General features: G+C 40.7%; 1 pseudogene; it reads left to right on the forward strand.

Moving 5' to 3' along the window:
• Positions 1-325: 325 nt before the first annotated feature.
• LOC107801116 (protein NSP-INTERACTING KINASE 3-like) lies at positions 326-10,888 on the forward strand (annotated as a pseudogene).
• Positions 10,889-11,854: the final 966 nt, after the last annotated feature.

Below are 11,854 nucleotides of genomic sequence, written 5' to 3' on the forward strand. Positions count from 1 at the left end.
TTTATAATTTATTTAGAGAAGATATTTGTTGGTAATTTGATAAAAAGTAGTAATTAATTTTCTAAAATAAGTTCAATTACATGAATAGTGTTAAAGATCTTTTTACTATTAGCGTATATAGCTCAATCCTTCCGTTTTATTTTGTGTGTGTATTTTAGCGGTTACAATTGAAATAAATTTGGAGAGGGAAAAGTACATGTTTTTTTTACTCTGTATTCTTTACTTTTAAAAGTGTCCACATCTCTATCTGAGAGTTTTCTGGCCTTAAGTTTGGCCTATTATGAGTGTCTATCTATATGTTTCTGATTATTAATATACAAAAAGAATGACTCGACATAATAAATAGAGAGAGATTGTGATGTTGATATTGAAAAGGATATAGTGTAAAGGAAAAAAGCTACTTTAAGCTAAAAACTCACCAAGAAGAAGAATATAATTGAGTAAAGGAAAAATCCCATTCTTGTATACACTCAAAATGGTGCCCATTTTAGTATAATCGAGTTTTAAAAAAAAAATGGCATCTGGGTATTTGAGCTTTATTCAGTTTTTGTGGTGGAGGGGCTGAAACTGGATAAAGGGCATTTCTTTTTATGGCTATGATTGTTTAAGTTTGGTTACCTTTGGATAAAGCAATGTTGAAGAGGTAAGTTATGTGCAAAATTGATAAAGAGCATTTGTTTTTACTTTGTTGAGAAGGTGAAGTTGTAGAAATTTGTAGTGGTAAGAATATGGGAAGAATGTTACATCTGCTTTGGAATGTGGGGCTGCTACTTATTTGTACATTGATGGAGAATTCTTTTGCTACACTTTCTCCTACTGGTATAAACTATGAAGGTTAGCTTCTTTCTTGAAATTTCCTCACTTGTCCCGAAATTTTTATTTTGTTAATAGGAAATAATCAAAAAGAGTGACTGTTTCTATATATAATGAATGTGCAGTTGTTGCTTTGACGGAAATTAAGAAGGCTTTACATGACCCCTATAATGTTCTGGACAATTGGGATGTGAATTCTGTAGATCCTTGCAGTTGGAGAATGGTTACTTGTTCATTTGATGGCTATGTTTCTGCTCTGTAAGTAGCTTAGTTCAATAGTATTTTTGCAGAAATTTTGTTGTGTCATCAAAAGGCCGAGGGCATATCAGAAACAGCCTCTCCGGCTCTCCGCCCTTCCAGGGTAGGGGTTAAGGTGCGTGCATCTTACCCTTTGTTGTTGTTGTTGTAATTGATTGATGAACATTTTCTCTTGCATCAGAGCACTACCTAGTCAAAGTCTATCGGGCACATTATCACCTGGAATTGGCAATCTTACTAACTTGCAATCTGTGTAAGTTCTTGACTATATGCTTCTCTTAGTTGCTGTTGCTTGGTTCCTTTGTTCAGTCAATTCCTATACGATTTTCTTAGCATTCTAAGCCATTCTTTCTGTAAACTGTACTTGCTCTTTCATGTAGATTGTTGCAAAACAATGCCATTTCCGGTCCTATACCTGATGTGATTGGGAAGTTACAGAAGCTTCAGACAATTGATCTCTCCAACAATAAATTTGAAGGCGAAATACCCACTTCTTTTGGAGACCTCAAGAATTTGAATTATTTGTGAGTTCATGAATTTTCACTTATTAGTCACTTTCAAGACACCTGTTATGTCACTCCAACGATATATTTCATTGTTGAACAAGAGAGATGATTAACCTTATTGAATGGATTCCTCCAGTCTGTAAGATTGAATGCCTTGCTCTCGTGCATGCCAGCATGCCCTCTTTTACACATTTGCTTCAAAGTTCATCATGCATATCCGGCAAATACTTCATCTACTAAAATCTTCTGTTCTTTCATCATACATCTGACTGATTTAGCTGATCATTACTTGCAGGGATGTCTCTTATAATAATCTAAGTGGTACCCTTCCTAAAATATCAGCACGAGCTTTCAAGTGAGTCGCCTTTTCTCTTACCACAATACTCAGTCATTTCATTTTGGGGGTAGTTGTTCCTTATATTATCGACGTTAAATTATGGCTGTCCCTGTAACTATCAACATCAACTGGACAAAAGTCAATTAGTTAAGAATACAACAGTAAATGTTTTAGGGTAAAGTGCTATGTTTGAAAAGTATTTTTCTTTAGTATTCCTCACCATAATGAAATGAACTTCCTCTTCATGGCTTTCAGAGTGCTTGGAAATCCTTTAATCTGTGGTCAAAGTTCTGAGAACAATTGTTCAGCAATCTATCCAGAACCACTGTCCTTCCCGCCAGATAGTCTGACAGGTATGTATAACATTTTGTGCTCAAGTCCCTTCCTTTTCAACTGAAAATGGAAAACTGTTAAAACATATATACATACTGAGGAAGTTCTGCTATTTGTACGTTGAAGATATGTTGCATCTAATGCTTTTGGTATCACAGATCAACCAGGTGCTGCTCGCAAGAGCCGTCGCGTGGTTGTTGCATTTGTTGCAAGTTTTGGTGCTGCTTTCTTGGTCATTGTAGCAGTGGCTTTTGTTCTTTGGTGGCGCTACAGACATAATCAGCAGATCTTCTTTGATGTCAACGGTTAGTTGATTTTATCTTTGCCCCTCTTCTCTATGATAATTCCAGCTTTTATTGGTTATGTATCTTCTGGTTCTTTAGTTGTCAAAGATTCTATCTTTGTCTACCTTTCTTCATGGATATATAAGTTGAGCCAAGAAAGATTTTCATTATTTTTTGACTGATCGGTGCTTGGTATCATGTGAATATGTTTTAAGCTCATGTTACAAAATCACCTGTTCGTCGTTTGATTCTTTTTAATCTCTTCATAAGGGCACATACATCTTTCAGTAATAGATGTTTGTGGTTTAAATTCATTTCTCTAGTTTTAGAGAGGACATGAGTGGTCAAATAATAGATGTTTGAGATCAATTCACAGATTGAATAAACCTATTGAATGTGAAGAACCTTAAAACCCTATCAGCAAATTATGAAGCCCTTGACGTACTCATAAATTCTGGTCAATTTTCTCGGTGAGGGCGCAGAAAAGCCCTTTTCTTTCAAGTTACTTCTACCTATCAAAAGGAAAAAAAGGTTTCAATTTCACATAAGTTTTTTGTTTGTATTTTGTTGTTATTGGGACTAGTTCCTGAACCACTATGGACTACCTTTAATTGTTGATTCCAGACATTTGACGGAAAGATTTTCTAATCACATATCTGAATAATTGTACTTGCATTTTCTTGTGAAGGTTGACATATACATTTCCGAAGAAGGAAAATGATGGCATTAGAAAATGTCAACGAAATTCACCTTGAACTAGATGAATTCACTGCTTATAACATCACAAATTTCCAACTTTACTCTCTTCATGCACCTTGCCTGATGAATTTACTCTCTTCTGCCCCTTGTACAGACCAGTTTTGAAACCTTGGCATTAATTCTTTTGAAATTATTGTCCATCACTTGTTATTGAACAAGGCACTATTATTTTCTTCTTGTCTTGCCAAATTTTTTTCTTCATCTGTCTCTTTGTAGCAATTCTGTATAGCTTTATCTGAGCAATGACTTCTCAAATGCAGAGCAATGTTATCCAGAGGTATGCTTGGGTCACCTGAAAAGATACACCTTTAAGGAACTGTGGAACGCAACTGACCATTTCAGCTCAAAGCATATTTTGGGAAGGGGAGGATTCGGTGTTGTGTATAAAGCCTGCTTAAACAATGGAACTGTTGTGGCTGTCAAAAGATTGAACGACTACAATGCTGTTGGCGGTGAAAACCAATTTCAGACAGAAGTAGAGTTGATTAGTTTGGCTGTCCATCGGAATCTTCTCCGTCTTCTGGGGTTTTGTTCAACTGAAAGTGAACGGCTACTTGTTTACCCTTATATGCCAAACGGGAGTGTAGCATCACGATTAAAAGGTCAGCTCATGGCTTTAATATGTGTTATTGTTAATTCTTAGTAATCACTACTTGGACTATTACCTTCAGATAATTAGTCCAACATTACCATTTATTGAAGTTAAATATTCTCATGAAGGTGCTTTTTTATTAACTACATCCAGGCTCCATTCCACTTTATATGACAGATAATTGACAGCACAAATAATCTAAAATGCTAATTTCACTCATTTATTGTATTGGAGTCGAAGAAAATTTCAAAATAATGGTATAAACTAGTTATAGAGAATATCATATCAAATCTTAAAAATTGGATAGTTAAACGAAATTGAATTCTTGGAAGTTGTAAAAGGTATATAGAATAATATCATTAGTTGAGCAATGTCAAATTTTGGACCGTGTCAGGAAGTCATATAAGTATGGAATGGTGGGAGTAGTTTCTACTTCCTACTATTGTTGCCATATTCCTATTTTACTTGCTGACTACTCTAACTAAAAGGAGGTTGTTGTTGTTGTTACTACTCTAACTAAACTAGAATTCGGTCTCTTAAAGTTGTGGAATTTGCTTGCAAAAAGGGCGCATGATGGAAGAAAATATTTAGTTACACAGAGAAAAGGAAACTAAGATGAAAATTTTGAAGCACAGAAAGAAGCATATCTGCAGATATTTCAAACCTTACTTTTCTCTTAAAGTTTCTTATGGGTGACGGTTTTGGTTTCTCTTCTCATGATGTTTCTAGCTTCACTCTCTTGCGTATACCATATGTTATATTTTGACTGTAATGACCACGTTCTTTACCCTACTTTCTTTGATAGTTTTAACTTTTAGTCGCCTCTACTACAAGAAAAATATTAAATGATGGAAACTCTTCGCAATCTGGATTGATAAGTTATTGAGGCATTTAAATACTTCTAGCAATTCAACCGATAGCACCTTCATCCAATGTTGTGAAGACCAGTGACTACTGCTATTACCACTGTCGTTGGTGATTCGAATTCACAAGATTCTGGCCTTGAATTTAAGGAAAACCTTAGATGTTACCACCCACCCTCTCCTCAGTCCCATCCTGTACTACTGGAATTATATGTATAATCCATCATCAGTTTGCTGCAGGCTGGAACTATTGTTTTATGTTTATGCATGTTCGAAAGCCAAAGCAAAACACATTTTGCTTTTCTAGAGCTTTATCAGCTACTATTTATAAGTTTCCAACTCTCTGAATTTTGTGTAAGTTTAAGAGCTGATGCATATATTGCCTTGATTGAAAATGCGTTTGTGGTTTCTCAATTTGCAGATAGTGTGTATGGTAGACCAGTTTTAGACTGGTTAAGGCGGAAAATGATAGCACAAGGTACAGCACGAGGGCTAGTTTACTTGCATGAGCAGTGTGATCCCAAAATTATCCATCGTGATGTCAAAGCAGCCAACATTTTGTTGGATGAGGAATTTGAGGCAGTAGTTGGTGATTTTGGGTTGGCAAAGCTCTTGGATCACCGGGATTCTCATGTGACAACTGCTGTTAGGGGCACCATTGGCCACATTGCTCCGGAATATTTGTCAACTGGCCAATCTTCTGAAAAAACTGACGTTTTTGGGTTTGGAATCTTGCTGCTTGAGCTGATTACAGGCCAGAAAGCCATGGACTTTGGTCGAGGGGCCAACCAGAAAGGTGTTGTTATGCTTGATTGGGTGCGTCTCTTTTTCTTTCTCCTGGATGTACCGAGTAATTTTTGAAATATGTATTGTGGGTTGAGGGGAGTACATTATGCAAAGGGCACATAACATAGATATATACATACGTGAAAAAAACTAAAAGTCTAACAAATATTAAATTATGAACCATATTTCAGTAAGTACATTGAGTGTAGTGCTAAGATCATGTCGAATCCAACAACAACAACAACAACTACCCAGTAAAATCCCATATAGTGGGGTCTAGGGAGGGTAATGTGTACACAGACCTTACCCCTGCCCCGGTAGGACAGAGAGGTTGTTTCCGATAGACACTCGGCTTAGAACGACGGAAATAAAGAAAAATAAGGAAAACAAGAAAAGAAAAGAGAATTCATTAGCAATTCCAGTAAAAACCATTATAGTAATAGAAGCATAAAAATCAAAAGATGAATGACTTGCAATAACAGTAACCAGAGTCTAAGGAATCTAAGATAAACAACAAGAATAGTGTGGGTTCAACATAAACTGCAAACCATCTAAGATCAACCCTAATCCAACCCCGCCTCACCCCCGGCATGCAGTAAGGAAAACTCCACTACCCCTATCCTACAACTCTAATGCTAGTCCTCTAGGCCTTCCTATCAAGGGCCATGTCCTCGGAAATCTGTAGACGAACCATGTTCTGCCTGATCACCTCTCCCCAATACTTCTTAGGTCTCCCTCTACCTCTTCTCGTGCCCACCACGGCCAACCGCTCACACCTCCTCACCGGAGCATCGATGCTTTTCCTCTGTACGTGTCCGAACCATCTGAACCTCGCTTCCCGCATCTTGTCGTCCACAGGGGCGACGCCCACCTTCCTCCGAATATCTTCATTCCTGATCTTGTCTAACTTAGTGTGCCCGCACATCCACCTCAGCATCCACATCTCTGCTACTTTCAACCTCTGGATATGGGAGTTCTTAACCGGCCAACACTCTGCCCCATACAACATTGTCGGTCTAACCACAGCTCTATAAAACTTACCTTTGAGTATCGGTGGCACTTTCTTGTCACATAAGATTCCAGATGCAAGCCTCCATTTCATCCAGCCCGCCCCTATGCGGTGAGTGACGTCCTCGTCGATCTCTCCGTCCCCCTAAATCACCGACCCAAGGTACTTGAAGCTATCTCTCTTGGGGATGACCTGTGACCCAAGCCTCACGTCCCCGCCTACATCTCTTGACTCAGTGCTAAACTTGCACTCCAGGTACTCTATCTTAGACCTGCTCAATTTGAAACCCTTAGACTCGAGAGTCTGTCTCCAAACCTCCAATCTCTCGTTAACACATGCCCTCGTCTCGTCAATTAGAACAATGTCATCAGCAAATAACATACGCCATGGCACCTCCCCTTGAATATGATGTGTCAAAGCATCCATCACCAAGGCAAATAAGAATGGGCTAAGCGCAGAGCCTTGGTGTAATCCCATAACAACCGGGAAATGCTCCGAGTCGCCTCCCATAGTCCTAACCTTAGTCTTAGCTCCATCATACATATCCTTGATCGCTCTTATGTAGGCTACCGGCACGCCCTTCTCCTCAAGACATCTCCAGAGCACCTCCCTAGGAACCTTGTCATACGCTTTCTCCAAGTCAATAAACACCATATGCAGATCCTTCTTCTTATCCCTGTACTATTCCACCAACCTCATAATAAGGTGGATAGCTTCCGTAGTGGAGCGGCCCGGCATGAACCCAAACTGATTGTCGGATATAGACGCCGTCTTCCTCACCCTCACCTCCACCACCCTCTCCCAGACTTTCATGGTATGGCTAAGTAACTTGATACCCCTATAATTGTTACAACACTGGATATCACCTTTGTTCTTGTACAACGGTACCACTGTACTCGACCTCCATTCCTCCGGCATCCTTTTCGTCCTAAAAATTACATTGAACAACCCAGTCAGCCATTCCAATCTTACTCTACCCACATACTTCCAAAACTCAGCCGGAATTTCATCTGACCCGATCGCTCTACCCCTACTCATCTTACGCAAAGCCCCCATGACCTCGTCGACCCTAATGCGCATGCAATACCTAAAATCTCGGAAACTCTCCGAATGCCCCAAGTCCCCTAGCGCTATATCCCGGTCCCCCTCCTCATTTAGAAGACCATAGAAGTACGTCTGCCATCTCTGCTTAATCTGGGGATCTCCCATCAATACTCTACCATCCTCATCTTTGATGCACCTCACTTGATCCAGATCCCAGGCCTTCCTCTCCCTCGCTTTAGCCAGCCGAAACAACTTCATGTCCCCTCCTTTCTCCCCTAATTCCTCGTATATACGGCTAAACGCTGCATTCTTAGCCTCCGTGACCGCCAGCTTCGCCTCCTTCCTAGCCACTTTGTACCTTTCTCTATTCGCTCTCCTCTCCTCCTCGCTTGAGCTCCCTGCCAACTTCGCATACGCTACCTTCTCCGCCTCCACTTTACCTTGGACTATGTCATTCCACCACCAGTCTCCTTGGTGCCTGCCAGAAAAACCCTTCGATACACCTAGCACCTCTCTCGCCGCCTTCCTCACATAGTTCGCCGTAGTTGACCACAAAGTACTCGCGTCTCCACTACTCCTCCAAGCTCCCATAGCAGATAACCGCCCCTCCAATTCCTGGGCTTTATCCTTGGTTAAAGCTCCCCATCTAATCCTTGGTCGGCCACGAGCATACCTCTTCTTCCTCTTCATCATAATGCTGATGTCCATCACTAAGAGCCTATGCTGAGTCGCGAGGATCTCTCCCGGGATAACCTTGCAATCCTTGCACAACCCTCTATCACACCTTCTGAGGTTAGGTAATCGATCTGAGTCTTCGCCGCCGAACTTTGGAAAGTAACCAGATGCTCCTCCCTCTTCGGAAAAGTTGAGTTCGCAATCACCAGCTCGAAAGCCTTAGCGAAGTCTAACAGTGAAGTACCTCCTCCGTTCCTATCCCCAAGGCCAAAGCCACCATGCACCTCGCCATAACTACCAACAACCGCCCCGATATGGCCATTAAAATCCCCTCCAATAAATAACCTTTCAGTAGGAGGAATACTACGCACAATCTCATCCAGGCCCTCCCAAAAGCGCCTCTTAACCTCCTCATCCAAGCCCGCTTGCGGCACGTAAGCGCTAACTACATTGAGGGTGCACTCACCAATGACCAACTTAATAAACATTAGCCTATCATTCACTCGCCTAACCTCAACCACAAACTCTCTAAGATCCCTATCCACCAAGATACCCACTCCATTCTTACCCCTCACGACTCCAGAGTACCACAACTTATACCCGTCCGCATTCCTCGCCTTCGACCCTCCCACCTAGTCTCCTAGACACAAGCTATATTAACTTTTCTCTTCTGGAGAATCTTTGCCATCTCAATAGACTTACCCGTTAGCGTGCCTATGTTCTACGACCCGATCCTCAATCTACAGCCTCCCTCTTTCCCCTTACCCTCCTTTCCTCTCGTCCCAACCCCTGACCCCCTCCCCACCCCCCTTCTCACCCCCGGCACCCCTCGAGGACATGACCTTACTCTACCATCCCACACCACGGCCACTATACCTACGACAGACTTCGGAAGGCACTAACCCGGGCCCAAACCAGAAAATAGCCGGTTGCAACTACAAGTATACTAAAAATACTAAAAATACGCTTAAAATGGTGCTAATTAGATAGCCACAAATTATCTAACACAGAGAAAGAGACAAGAAAACGGGAGGTACCAACTCCCGATGGAAAGAACCTGGAAATATGACTTGATGCACCCGGAGATGCTCCGCTCTACTCGCCCGTATGCCTCGTGCTTGCCTGGGCAGCTGCAGCAATTCCCGCAAATATAACCTGGGTGCTTTGGAACCCGACGTCCAGCCCTTTGTGACTGTCAAATGGCCTGCTCCGCTATGCTTGTCCGTGCACCTCCCTCCTGTCACCAAACAGCCACCAAAAGTGCTACCTGCAACACACACAACAAACCCCGAGGCCAAGAAAAAGGGGAGGACTGTCACCGAAACGGTCGCCGGAAAACAGTGCCTGCGCGAGAACTAGAGGTACGCCGAGGCAAGGTTTGAAGAAAGGGGAAACACAGGGGAGGGTGGTGTGGCTGGGCTGGAAAAGCAGAAGATAGCTTGCGTCGGTGGGTCGCCGGCCTAGCTACTGCTAGGGTTAAAAGAAAGGGAAAGGAAGAGAGAGACCCGGGAGAGAGAAAGGAGAAAGAAAGGAGAGAGAAAGGAGAGGAGAGGAGAGAGAAATAGAGGGTTGAACTTACCTGGTTCACCTGGACGAATCGCCGGCGCTGAGATTTGCCGGTGGAAATTTGCCGGTGGAAATGGCAGTGTTACCGTTAGAGAGACAGGTGTGCGTTATCGAAGATCATGTCGAATCCCTTAAGTTTAATTCTTTAGCCTTAAATCGCGATATTCAGGAAGAACAACTCGATACCCTCAAGAATTCTTGACTATTCCGTGGGTTTCTTGAATCCGCCTTTAAAGATTTAAAAAAGAGAAGCTGGTTGTTCTAGCTGTTTTCTTTTCAATTATGAGGAGTTATAGGTTCAAACCTCAAATGTGGCTAGCTAGTGTTTTGTGCATCTAGTTTACAGGACTCTCTATAATTGGCATACTTAACCGAACTCCCTCTTTTAATTACTGCTAATATTATGCAGGTGAAAAAGCTCCATCAAGAGGGGAAATTGAACCTTATGGTGGATAAAGATCTGAAAAATAACTTTGACCGGATTGAACTGGAAGAGATGGTTAAAGTTGCCCTACTATGTACCCAGTTCAACCCTTCTCATCGGCCAAAAATGTCCGAAGCATTAAGGATGTTAGAAGGGGATGGTTTGGCTGAAAAATGGGAGGCATCACAAAAAAGCTTGAGGCACCAAGAAACCGCGCTTTTGAACATACTCCACAAAGATATTCCAACTACGTTGAAGAATCGTCACTAGTTGAACCAATGGAACTTTCTGGACCTAGATGACATCCATTTTTCCTTCTTAGACCGTATCATCCTTGACTTGACAAGGTTGAAGTGAGAAATCTTCCCATTGCTGTTGATAGCTGTTGAATGTATGTATTCATCTGTAAATGAAAAGGGAAAAGTCATGTGTATGTTTTTTGTTAGCTGAGGTCATATATCCTCTTGCTCGCTCAATTTTGATATGATATGCCACATATAATTATGATTGCATTAGTGATTTATTAGTGAAAGGTTTGAGATTTATGAGTAGAAGGGCCATAGGGCTTGCCATTCTCATGTATATTGGAGATTTGATTGAAGATATCTTAGTTCATAATAGGTTATTCATTGATCTTTATACTTCCAAGCCATTCTGAAAAATACAAATATACCTGATAAACAAACTATAGGGAGCTTATTTTTTTGGAAGCAAAAAATTGGACATTGTTATCCAACTCATATAAAAGTGGTTTCAATTATTAAAATGTTGCATATTGTTACCAAAGATTTTTATTTTTTCCTCCAAATTTCTTAACTCAAATAGTAAAAAAAAAAGGAACCCAATGAGTCAAACTCGATCCCTCCCAGAAGGAGTTCTTTTTCTTGTATTCTGCCTTTGATAAGTGGGGGGAGCATATTATTTGACTAGTATTTTCTTAATAACACATTACCTAACGCTGAACGAAAAGAGGTACTTTCTGCAAAGATTTAGAATTTAATTTTTTTTCTTTTACAAGCCATTGGATGGTGTTTACTTGTTAGATCATAAATTTTTATACTGAAATAATGAGTGATAATTCAATTTAACCATTTGTGTATCATAAATAAACACGATTTGGAAGGAATCAACATGACATTCTCAGCTATAACAACCCCTATAAACAAAGGCTCCATTTTTGGCTCGTCGTTAATTAACTACCTCAGCATGCATGGTTCAAACTAGGAGATTTCAGTAGCTAGTAAAAACAATCTCTCTGAGGCTCAGTGCAATTTCAACATGACACAAGATGAGGATCATCAAATGCATCAAAGAAATGAGATTGTAATTGCAGAGGAGCAGCCTTTATCAGAAGAATACATACCGAGAAGATACAAAAGAAGCACAGATGCAACAACCTGAAATGGAGGCTTCTTTTTATGTCCACAAAAATGTTTTCAAAGGTGTGAACATGAAGCTTTGAAATTGATAATGAAGATAGACAAAAGGAGACATGAATGAGGATAATACAAGCCACACCGGCAGCAGCAGATATCACATACCCGCCATACGTTAAATGGCATCCTCAGAAACCATATTATTTTAAGCTTAATACAGATAGATGGA

The sequence above is a fragment of the Nicotiana tabacum genome, chromosome 20 (assembly GCF_000715075.1).
Source record: "Nicotiana tabacum cultivar K326 chromosome 20, ASM71507v2, whole genome shotgun sequence".
NCBI classification, from domain to species: domain Eukaryota; kingdom Viridiplantae; phylum Streptophyta; class Magnoliopsida; order Solanales; family Solanaceae; genus Nicotiana; species Nicotiana tabacum.